Source organism: Microcaecilia unicolor, chromosome 1 (genome assembly GCF_901765095.1).
Source record: "Microcaecilia unicolor chromosome 1, aMicUni1.1, whole genome shotgun sequence".
Classification (NCBI taxonomy): domain Eukaryota; kingdom Metazoa; phylum Chordata; class Amphibia; order Gymnophiona; family Siphonopidae; genus Microcaecilia; species Microcaecilia unicolor.
The window spans coordinates 537,733,378-537,746,592 of NC_044031.1; the positions used below are offsets into that span (position 1 = coordinate 537,733,378).

General features: G+C 40.2%; 1 protein-coding gene across 2 annotated transcripts in view; it reads right to left on the minus strand.

Moving 5' to 3' along the window:
* RUNX1T1 (RUNX1 partner transcriptional co-repressor 1) overlaps nucleotides 1-13,215 on the minus strand; it is a 423,772-nt gene that overhangs the window by 173,160 nt on the left and 237,397 nt on the right. The gene's annotated exons all lie outside the window — the stretch shown is intronic.

Genomic DNA, 13,215 nt, shown 5'->3' on the forward strand with positions numbered 1-13,215 from the left:
TTCTAGCTTACAGAAGACAAAGAGAACCGACTCCATTACAGCAAATGTTATATGCGAGAATTACTAAATATAGACAATAGTCATTTTCAAATCCTATTTTCAGATGTTGTATAAAAGTATTTTCCCACTTCCTTCCTACATACTGAATTACTAAGAGTTCAACTCACTTCATCCGAAGCTAGAAAAGGAGGCTGAAGTGAATAGTTATGTGGAAGGGTCAGGCAAATATCTTTATGCTAATCAAATAAAGAAAAGAATAGACTGGAAAACTGAATGGTAAAACAAAGGCAATAACAAACGTATGAGGCATTTAGGAATATGTGACCACCAAGATGCAGATTGCATTATCAGCTTAATTAGAGCACACATGAAGCCCATAACCCATTATCGGTTTTGCAAAGTTGCTGTAATGAACTTGGTCTGCTATAGACAAAGGTGGAACAAATTCATGAGGTGCCCAAGTCATAGATTCAGTGTGCATTAAGGGCACAAAACCAAACACACTTGTCAAAAATTGACTCAATAGGTTGTCTCATTTTTAAAAAATTCTCAAACAAATATTCACCCTGGAACCATGGGAATAAATAGGGAAACCTAGTAGGTTAGGTGAGAAAAAAATGTTATTGACTTACCAAACTACTGCAGATCTATACCTGCATACTTATATATAACTCAACTTGGGCTTAGATTTGGAAAGGTAAGTCAAATGCAAAAATCCAGTGTCATACATTACAATATTAGAAAATATTTTTTAGACCAATCACCTGATCTAGACAGTCTATCCTCCATCCTTCATGGACAATTATTTTGTCCATGAAGGTAGATCACTGACAATACCCTGGCAAGGCATACTTTTTCTGAAACCTGATTTGTAAATTCTTTTGACCCTGGTTGTGTTGTCAATTCATATGTGTGCATTTTTTTTTCAGAGCAACTTAGAGAAAAGATGTATAAGAAGAGACTGGAATACCTGAATATGTATACCCTAAAGGAAAGAAGGGACAGGGGAAATATGATACAGACATTTACATATTTGAAAGGTACTAATACAGAAACAAATCTTTTTTCAGGGAAAGGGAAATGGTAAAACTAGAGGCCATGAATTGAGATTGTGGAGTGGCAGACGTAGGAGTAATGTTGAAAATTCTTTTTCACCCAGAGGGTGGTCGATACCTGGAATATCATCCTGAGGGAGGTGGTAGAGACAAAAACAGTGACTAAAATTGTGAACTTTTCTCTTTCTAATGGGCAACTACCAACAGCATTAAAAAGGGCAGTGGTTCACCCTTTGCTAAAGAAAAACAACTTTGACCATGACAAACTCGAAAGTTACTGGCCAGTATCCAACATCCCATTTCTAGGGAAACTCATAGAACAAACAGTCTGTGTTCAACTCAGTGATTGGCTAGAATAGAGAAACTGGCTTAATCTATGTCAGTCTGGATTTATACCTGATTATGGAACAGAAATGATCCTTGTCACAGAAGCCAAAAGAGGGGATTTGCCTCAGAATTAGTAATGCTAGATTTCTCTGCAGCTTTTGACACTGTGGATCATGATATCATGCTAGCACGACTGGCAGAAACATGTATCAATGGAACAGTACTTGCTTGGTTCAGGTCCTACAGGCAACAATCCATAATGTTTGGCAGCACCTCGTTGCTACCATGGTCACTGACCTGTGGGATACCACAAGGATCAATACTGTCACCCATTCTGATTAACATCTACCTCAAGCCACTAGTGAGCTGATTCTGTCAATGGACACTCAGTTCTACATCTATGCAGATGATGTGCAGCTGCTCATACCCATTGAACCTGACTTACCTACAGCCCTGAATAAACTGATTACCTGTATAACATCAATTAAATAATGGGCTAAGCACAACAAACTTTGCCTGAACTCAAGTAAAACCAAGCTTCTCTGGGTCCCAAACACAAGTGGTCACGTACCTGACAACAAAATCTCTTTTGGAAAGTACAAACTCCCCCTCAAATCACAAGTCAGGAACCTTGGAATACAGTTAGATTTAACACTTACTCTGATTCCCTAAATCCAAGCAACCTTCAAGAGCTGCTTCTACTATTTGCAAAAACTACGCGGCCTCTCTCCTTACATCAAGAAGGAAAATCTTATTCTAGTTGTGCATGCCATGATAACATCAAGACTGGATTACTGTAATGCACTCTACAATGGTCTGACTACAAAGGGCCTGCACCAACTCCAATTGGTTCAGAATGCTGCAGCAAGACTCATAGAAGGTTGCAAGTGGTATGACCACATCACACCATTTTTACAAAAATGTAATTGGCTACCAGTACAATACAGGGCTAAATTTAAAACTCTATATCTGAAATTTAGGGTCCTTAAAGGAAATGACCCTGAGTCCTTGAAGAACAGGATGACCCTCTGCACACCTCCAAGAACGCTAAGGTCCTCCCAAGGAGTATCCCTAACCACACCCTCTCCAAAAGACTTTACACAATGTGATACCCACAAACGAGCCTTGTCCGGAGTAGCCCCCACACTCTAGAATGCACTCCCTGAAAGACTCCATTTAACACAAAACTATCTCTACTTCAGGAAGTAGGTGAAAGCTTGGCTCCTCAACCAGGTCTTTAATGGAAGAAGTAACTAACTTCTTAGTCTCTCACACAAGGAATGACACAGGCTGCACATACTGCAGCAGGACATGTTTATCCACTCCTACCCTAGCTGAGATAACATTTAATCATCTCTCTGACCTCATGTGCAACTTTCTTTAAATTAGTCACCTTATTTTCTAAATCCTCTTACTCTCTTACCTATCTATATTTTCCATCTTTGCTTATACACTACTCTCTCTATTAAAATGTTCTATTATGTATTGTGTTGACATTGTAAGTAGCATACTATAAAGGGCTACCACAAAAGAGTAGATGCTGAAGGGGTGGAGTAGTGTAATCCACATGACACTTCTTGAAGAAAATGCGTAGATGATAGAGATATATCACCACAAGTTTACTGCATAAAAGGACTCGACACAGCACCGTGTTTAGGCAACAATGCCTGCCTCAGGAGTCTAAAAACATAAATAACATAACATAAATGTCAAAAAAAAGTTTAAAAAAGTAAAAGAACAAGAACATATCTTTGCAATGGATATTGCATGAACCATTAATATACAATGTGAATATGGTTAAGAATACACTGAAGGGTATAAGTAAATTATCATACAAAAAACATACATAATATAAAAAAATATGACCATGAATATTAATGTATAAACAAAATAAAGAGATGGTATAAAAGACCACATAATGGAATATACATATATGTACAAACTAAAACAGAACATTCTGAAATTGTTAAATTACATAAAAGGAAAAGGAACAGATCAAATGGATAAACAAGTATGCACTGACCTTGTAGTATAAATCAAAATGTAACCATAAGGGTTATGTAGTCTGTAGATGGATCCAAATAGACATGATATACCCAAAAGCAAGGGCGGGGGGAAAGAAGGTTGAATTAAAATGTGGAGTATTTCCTAAATGTAAAACAGATAGCAATGGACAAAAGTATACATACCGTATATGAAAAATGTATGTGTAGACAAATGTTTTGGTAAAAGATAAATGCAAACATATGGCCAAAAGGATGCAAAAAACATCATGGAATGCAAAAATATGGTGGTGGAAAAAAAATAAAAAGCGTGCAACCTGTATGAAAGAAAGAGGAGAAAGTAAGATATACCGAAAGGGAAAAAGGAAAAAAAAAAAAGAACTAAAAAGAAAAGTTGAATGAAAGACAAAAATGAATAAAGACCAGATAATACAAAAGAGCAAAAAGGAACAAAATACGCTGCCAGGGACAACACACTAATAGACAAATGGCATTATGGGTAAAAGAATCTGACTGAGTGACTGTGCAGGTGAGCTGTACATAGAAAAACAATACCAACAGTGAAACAGAAAGCCAGAACAGACAAAAAAATGTACTGTTTCTGACAGGAATAGAAAAAAGCCAAAGGGTATAGACACACTACATGGAGCAAATAACAAATGATAAAGCTACCAGGGGCAACACTCATAAGAAGCAGGGTTTTAAGTCTAAAACAAACGTGAGAAGAGAGAAATATTAGGAATGAACTCCATATAGTTAGATGTGCAATATATAAAAAACAAAAAGATGAAAGGCAGCCAAAGTAAAAATGGGAGACCAAAATGGAGAGCAACAGATTATACTGAAACCAATAACATGAAAAGGGGAAAAAGCACGAATGTTCAAAATGAGTGGGGACAGCCGAGTGATGATAACAGAAATGTGCAGGGAACCACATAAAGAAGTGCTAGCAAAATCAGAGATGCGCACTTACTGTATGTTAAAACAAATGTAATGGTTGAAGGTGCGGCTCTACCAAACTCACCTTTAAAAAGACTGTTGTAAAAATGCCCATCTGATGAGCTAAAGCAGCTTGGAGTTCTGCGGCCAAAGGTCTGAGAAAATGTGAACACTGTGTAGGCGGTAATAATTATACTGAAAGCAGGCATGAAAAATAAAGACGCCACGCATGCGTGTGGGCAAAAGCAGGAAAAGAATAATAGTGCGCACTGTACGTGAATGGACAAAGATGAACATGGAGAAGGAATAAAAAACAGTAAAAAAAGAAAGCCAAGGGAAGGAGGATAGTGAGAAAATATATTATGGGTCTGATATATCCGAAAGGACATCATCAAAATAATACACTTGGTGCATGCCAACTGTTCACCGCATGTGTAGCGCTTGAGCCTTTACCAACTAGATTAATGGGTGGCGTTAAGGACAGGCCCGTTTTGTGCGCTCGCTGGTTTCATTTTTACCATAGACCCTTTTCCCGTCCCATTTTTAAAAAGCCATTTTTGTAGACGCAGTAAAAATGGCCCAGTGTGCACCCAATACACACGCTTACACTACCGCAGGCCACTTTTTACCACGGCTTAGTAAAAGGGCCCTTTGAAAAGTGCAGGTAAAGCAATGAGTCTAAATGAATGAATATAAATTGTACAAATGAAGTGACGCTAATATCTCTGTTGTATCCAAAATGAGAATACGAAGGGAACAGTCATTTAAAAATGTAGGGATGTGATAACATTATATAAAAAGAAAGATCAGCTTTAGAGATGTAACTGCAAAACTCAGTCTCTAAACTTGGAATAGAATATATGAGATTAAGACATATTGAATGTATACTTTCGTTTTGTAAATCATGCTCACAAGGCAGTGGAAAAAGAATGGCATATGTGGACTAGTAGTATACTACTTTGTATTATTATTTGAATATTTTTACTGCTGTAATTATCTATTGCTTATGACTGATTTATTCTTACTCTAGCATTGAGGTAGTAAATAAATCCAAATATGTAAATAAATAAATAAATAAATAAATAAATAAAAGTGTGGGATGAACACAAAGATCTCTACTTAGAAAATGAATGATATAAAAAAACAAATCTTAAATGGCTGCATGTGTGTTGATATATTGTATGGTGCTTAGATGGTGACTCTGGTTGTGAAGAACTAAGGCTGGTATTGGACAGACTTGTACAGTATCAGGCTCATTTTTGAAAGAGAAGGATGTCCATCTTTCGACACAAATCGGAAGATGGGTGACCTTCTCACAGGGTCGTCCAAATCGGTATAATCGAAAGCCAATTTTGGACATCCCCAACTGCTTTCCGTCGCAGGGACAGCCAAAGTTGAAGGTGGCGTATCGGAGGCATAGCGAAGTCGGGGCTTGGGCGTGACTAACACATGGACATCCTCGACCCATAATGGAAAAAAAAGGGCGCCCCTGACGAGCACTTGATCAACTTTACCTGGTCCTGTTTTTCTTACGACCAAGGCACAAATAGGTGCCCAAACTGACCAGACGACCACCAAAGAGAATCGGGGATGACCTCCCCTTACTACCCAAGTGGTTACTAACCCTCTCCCACCCTCAAAAACATCTTTAAAAATATTTTTTGCCAGCCTCAGATGTCATACTCAGGTCCATCACAGCAGTATTCAGGTCCCTGGAGCAGTTTTAGTGGGTACTGCAGTGCACTTCAGGCAGGCGGACCCAGGCCCATCCCCCTCCCTACCTGTTATGTTTGTGGAAGAAACAGCGAGCCCTCCAAAACCCATCAGAAACCCACTGTACCCACATCTAGGTGCCCCCCCTTCACCTGTAAGGGCTATGGTAGTGGTGTACAGTTGTGGGTACTGGGTTTTAGGGGGGTTTGGGGGGCTCAGCACACAAGGTAAGGGAGCTGAGTTCCTGGGAGCATTTTATGAAGTCCACTGCAGTGACCTAGGGTGCCCGGCTGGTGTCCTGGCGTGTCAGGGGGACCAGTGCATTACAAATGCTGGCTTCTCCCACAACCAAAGGGCTTGCATTTGGTCATTTCTGAGATGGTTGTCCTTGGTTTCCATTATCGCTGAAAATCAGAAATGACCAAGTCTAGGGAGGACCATCTCTAAGGATGACCTAAATTTCAAGATTTGGGTGTCCCCGACCGTATTATCAAAACGAAAGATGGACGTCCATCTTGTTTCGATAATACGGGTTTCCCTACCCCACCATCGGGACATTTTGTGAGGACATCCTCAACAAAACTTGGGTGTCCCTTTTGATTATGCCCCTCCATGTGTCCCATTTATATTCACCCTTGCCTAACCATTCATATTGATCCTTGCACTTGGTTATACACTCACCAGAGAGATAAATTCATCCTAGTGTAAGAGAATCCCTGAGGCAGTGGCATAATAAGTTTATGGACTGCAAAATGTTGGCCACCATTAGAGCAATACCTGGATGAATATAAGCTAAGAGTACCCAATATACAAGCTAAACTGATAAGAAGATTTTACAATAAAAAGAAATGTTTGACTCACGTTTCAAACAAACAATTACAAAGAAAATATTTGATAAGAAAAGCAGAATAATACCATATTCAAAGGAGAATTTTTTTTTCCACTATACAAATCAACACAATCAGGCTCATTTTCGAAAGACATCCATCTTCCGACATAAATTGGAACATGGACGTCCATCTCCCAGAGACGTCTAAATTAGTATAATCGAAACCCAATTTTGGACGTCTCCAACTGAAGTCCATTGCAAGGGGGCATGTCAGAGTTGTAGTGAAGGCGGGACTTGAGCGTGCCTAACACTTGGACGTCTTTGACCCATAATCGAAAAAAGCAAAGATGTCCATTGACGAACACTTGGACGTTTTCACCCGGACATGTTTTTTTAACGAATAAGGTACAAATGACCAGATGACCACCAGATGGAATCAGGGATGACCTCCCGTTACTCCCCTAGTGGTCACTAACCACCCTCCCACCCTCAAAAAACATCTTTAAAAATATTTCGTGCCAGCCTCTATGCCAGCCTCAGATGTCATACTCAGGTCCATGACAGCGCATGAAGGTCCCAGGAGCAGTTTTAGTGGGTACTGCAGTGCACTTCAGACAGGCGGACCCAGGCCCATACCCCCCTACCTGTTACATTTGTGGAGGAAACAGCAAGCTCTCCAAAACCCTCCACAAACCCACTGTACCTACATATAGGTGCCCCCCTTCACCAGTAAGGGCTATGGTAGTGGTGTACAGTTATGGGTAGTGGGTTTTGGGGGGGGGGGGCTCAGCATACAAGGTAGGGGAGCTATGTTCCTGGGAGCTTTTATGAAGTCCACTGCAGTGCCCCCTAGGGTGCCCGGTTGGTGTCCTGGCATGTCAGGGGGACCAGTGCACTAGAAATGCTGGCACCTTCCATGTCCAAATGGCTTGCATTTGGACATTTTTGACTTGGACATTTTTGGTTTCTAAAATCGCCGAAAGTCAAAGACATCCAAATCCAAGGACGTCCAAATCTAAGGACGTCCTTGGATTTAGACATCTTTGACGTTATTTTCGAAACAAAAGATGGATGTCCATCTTTTTTTGAAAAAACGGTTTTCCCCAGCCTTGGTTTTGGACGTTTTACAAAGACATCCAAATTGCAACTTGGACGTTTCTTTCTAAAATGCCCCTCAATGTCACTTCTGCTGTAAATAGTCCTCAAATGGAGGAAAACCAAGTAAGTCTACGAGAAGATAGACATACTGAAATCACAAATAGTACAAGAAAAGTGTGAAACAGTGTTGTCCAATTACCTTATAGCCAAATTTATGATAGTCTACACCCAGGAAGTCAAGATGAGAAAACACCTTTCCCCTTCAGAAAAAAAATTGTAACTGAGAGGTGTCAAAGAAAACATATTTAACATTATTCAAGGGAATTGTGCGTTTACATAGAAACCACAACTGAAAAGTGGCTCCCAAGTCTAAAATCTTCTGTCAAAAGGCCAAGAATTTCCTTCGTCTCATTTGAGTCCATCTAGAAACATCAGGAAAAAAAAAGAACTCTACTCCCTATAAAGTTGCATTCATTCATCATAAAGAATAAAAGCAAAAGAGTTTCCTTATCCTGTGAGAATACGAAAGATACCAAAAGTGTTGCCCAAGATAATATTCTTCCACAGAAGCCTCCAGAATATTAGTTAAGTTCAAACTATCTGAAGAAAGTTCTTCCTGATTAGGTTTCTTCAAGGAACTACTGTGCTTCTTAACTGGTAATGGAATAAAGTAAATCTTGTTCAAAGGTGGCACAGCCGTCTCTTCATACTTGAATACCTACTTCAAGAATTTGTAAACCATTTCCTTAGGAGTATATATAAACACTTGCAGAAAGTTCAACAGTCTCAAATTCAAGCCTTTGATATCACTTTCAAAATTTTCAACTCTACGATAATACACCATTTAATCCTGTAACATAGCAGCTTGAGTAGATTTAACCTGTTGAACTCGAAGCTCCAGGTTCCCACATTTATATTTAAAGCTGCAGTATTCTCCTCCAAAGTCCGAATCTTATCAGCACTTTAGGACAAAGCAGGAATAATCTTAGAAGATACATTATAGAGGGCTTCCAGGGTCTGCCAAATCACTTCCAAAGTGATTGCAGCTGGTTTGACCAATGGCGGCAAGTCCTCAGTCAGAGCTGCAGCCTGTTCCTTTAGCTTCTCCCCAACCAGCACTGCACCAAATGGCAGTATCTGTGATGTCATCTCTCCAGCAGGAGTCTCAGCACTTGACCCGCTCACATCTGGAAAAGGCACCATAACTTGCAACATCCTAACAAGACCCAGCTGGGACTCCAGACTGGGAGGTGGAGGAGTATTAAGACTTGCAGGGCTAAGTGAAACTTTGCACCCAAGGCTCAGGGTCTTCTCTATAACTTAAGCAGCTGGTTCACCCAAAACAGCACTTTCATACTCTGTGATCTCAGCTTGCCTCAGTTGAAGAAAGACCACTTGCAGAGTAGGCTGAGTGGAGGGCTTCCCAGAGCAAATATACAGAGCAAGACCACACATGTCCTCACGCTATGGCAGACATCTTGGAATCCCATCATTAGAAAGAACTTTAATTCTTTTAAGAAAAGGGGAGGATTTTTCAGTCAATGATTAAGAAAAAGCAACAGGAAGAACCATTTTGACATGCTGAATCCTTTTCCTTTCTGATTAACCACAAAGTATTTAAAATGTTTCACTAACAAAGTATATCAAAGTATTCAAGAGTAAATTCAATATAGGTCGCTAAATGTTAGGTGCCAAAAAACTGGGCACTAAGCTAGTACTCTGCTGTAATAGAGTTATAAGCCAAACTTTAGGTGTAACTACTTACGCCATATCTATGGCTGTCGTAAAAGGTGGCACCTAAATGCAGCAGTTGGACATGTTGGGTATATAAGTGCAACTATTCCATAAAGTGCATGCAAGGTGAGTTGGAAGTGGAACACCCCTGACACACCCATTCACCTTCCATATGAATGCCCCCTTTGCAGTTACGTGCAGAGAAGTTTACAGCATAGGCTTGTAAGTCAGTTACGTGCACAACCGCTGTTGTTAATTAGGCCAAATATTGGTACTTATATTCAATTAAGTGCCAATTTAGCGCCAATTAGCTAATTATGTTCTGTGCACAACTGACCCTATTCTATAACTGGGCATGCAATTGTGCACCTAACTTTAGCTACAATTTATGACATTTTACTGACACTGTATGGTGAAAAAATTGTTTGAAGTAGCAATAGGTCTGTCAGTAGAGAGTTTATATATTTTTTGTTGTTGTTTTAGGAATTTCACCTTTGTATGTGCCTTTATTTCTTTTCTCCCCTATCTACACAAACCATGTAGTGACCTCTCACAAGTGACAGTGTGCTCAAGACCCCAGGTTTGCCACTAAAACATTTTTTAATTAAAATAAGCATGTATGCCTGCAGGCACTTAAGGTTTCTCCTGGAAAAGAAAGCATAGCCCTTTAGGACCCAATTCTATATAGGGTGCCAAAAATTAACATGCGTTAAGCAATCACACCTAAGCATATTTTAAATACTGCACGTAAATGTACGTGCAGTATTTAGCATACGTTTAGGCGTAGTTCATGTGACTAAATCTACATGCATCCATTTACGCCAACGAAAAGCTGGTGTAAATCCCTGTGCGTACATTTACATGAACTGGCCCATATTTTATAACAGTGTGCCTAATTGTTTGGAATGCCCATGAAATGCCCTTTTCCACACCCCTAAGCACACCCATTTTTGCCTTCGCATGTTAGAATTTAGGTGCAGTACATTACAGAATATGCTTAGCAATGTACGCACATAAATCAGTGGCATAGCAACAGGTGGGCTTGGGTGGGCCAGGGCCCACCCATTTATGGCTCAGGCCTACCCAATAGTAGCACATGTTTAGTGGTAACTGGTGGGAATCCAAAGCTCCACCAGCTGAAGATTTCCTCTGATGGTAACGAAAACGCTACTCTCCACGACACCGGCACCTGCTCAGTTTTCAGTGCATGCTTGCTGCCAAGGTGGAAAGAAGCATTTTCCCACCAGCTGAGCTAATTTGTTTTTTGTTTGTTTGTTTGTTTTTTTTTTGGGGGGGGGGGGGAGAACACTTGGTGCCCACCTAATTCTTGACTAGGCTCACCCAAAATCTGTTCTCTGGCTATGCCCCTGACATAAATTCTCATTTTTGACAATTAGTGCTCATTATTGCTGGTTAAGAACTGTTAACCAACCTTAACAGCTTGTTAAAACAATTAATCTATATGCATAGTTATAGAATGTGCATACTGTTACTATTATTATTATTATTAACATTTGTATAGCGCTACCAGACGCACGCAGCGCTGAACACAGAGACAGTCCCTGCTCGATAGAGCTTACAATCTAAAAATACAGACAGACAAGACAATTAAGGGCAAGGAAAGTACTGGGTGAGAAGGAACAAGGATAGGGGAATTGAGTAGTGGTTAGGAGCCAAATGCAGTGGTGAAAAGGTGGGTTTTCAGCATAGATTTGAAAACAGGTAGAGATGGAGCTAGGCGTACAGGCTCAGAAAGTCCATTCCAGGCATAAGGTGCTGTGAGGGAAAAGAAGCGAAGCCTGGAATTAGCAGCGGAGGAGAAGGGGGATGACAAGAGAGATTTGTCCAGCGCAAGGAGATTAGGGGGGGACTACTAATCATTTCTATAGTGCTACTAGATATATGCAGCACTGTACATATTATATGCAGGTACTTTCTCGGTCCCTAGGGGGCTCACAATCTACATTTTTGTACTTGGGGCAATGGAGGGTTAAGTGACATGCCCAAGGTCACAAGGAGCTACAGTAGGAATCAAACACAGGTTACCAGGATCAAAGCTTGCTGCACTAACCATTAGGCCACTCCAGATTTATGCCTGGGAATTTGCATAACGCTAGGTGTGCTATAGGGGTTAACAGGAGACTAATGTTCTTTTTCCTGTCTTGTACTATCCCTTGATTCTCTTTCCTATGTTGTACAAGGTATAAGAATGAGAGTCAGATGGTTGTACATGAATGCAAGAGTGTAGGTTAATCTTTGAGGTGCTGCTACAGACAATATATATTTGTATGAGTGAATATAAGCACAAAGGAGGAGGCAATATGTGGGTCATAAAAAGTTCCCACCCTGAAATAATTTCTTTCCTCTTTTAAAGTTTGCTGAAGCATATTTCAGCACTTCTAATACATGTACGACACAAGGGATTTGGCAAAGATATCGGTGAAAAGACAAATGCTGAACTATGATTCAAGAAATTTTGGGGCCATTTTACAAAAGGGCGGTAGGGCTAGCGCTGGTTTGGCATGTGATTTATTGTCCCTACCACTGGGCTCGCCTGGGAGCCTGGTGGTAGTTCTGGTTTTCCCACGTGCCATTTCCGGCATTAGAAAATAGCTTTGCATTTTCTAGCACCAGGGGGTGTGCCTGGTAATAATCGGACAGCACGGCATGCTACTTGATTACCGCTGGGTTACCACTGGAGTCCTCACCATCTTCTAAACAGGAGGCGGTAAGAACTTCAGCAGTAAATTGCTGTGTGGCAATTTTTTAATGACTGTACAACTATTTACTGGCCCTTTCAAAAAGGCCTTTTAACCAGTAAAAGGTGGCCTCAGCGCACAGCGATCTCAGCCATCGTAGGCCACCTTTTACTGCTGTTTGGTAAAAGGACCCCTAAAGGGGGTGAAAAAAGCCCTGTTCAAACTTACTTCTGATGCTTGTTTTATATTCAGCGCAAAGACAATTTTAAAAGAAAAAGAAAAGGAAAGAAGGTAGCATGGTGCAACGCTGTTGTGAAAAAAAATAGAGGCAGATTTTTCATAGGATGTTTATGTAAGAAAAGGGACATCTAAATTGAAACACTCAAAATGTCTTGAATATGACACAAAAAGCTCATTAAATATTATAGCCTTTTGTAAAATACTTCTAAGGATGTGCAGGGCTATATGTGTATTGTGTAGCACTTTCAGTGAGAACAGCCATTTTGCAGCATGACCAAAAAGTGGCAGTACTTACAGTACATTTTGCAAAATTACACACACAAGAAGAGCCATTTAAGGATCCACGTTCTAAATCTCAAATTTATTGACTTTTTGAGATGATTTTAAGGCCAGAGAGGTAAGCACATTTTTCCCCTCATTCACTCCTAGAACCCACAGCTCCACATGATTTGTAGGTGTGAATGCCAATGGGAACATTGTTTTAAATATACATGTATGCCCCTCATAATATAAGGAGTTCATATATTTAAAAAATCTGCCCACACAATATCTCCTTGAAATCTGTACATGCTGCGTTG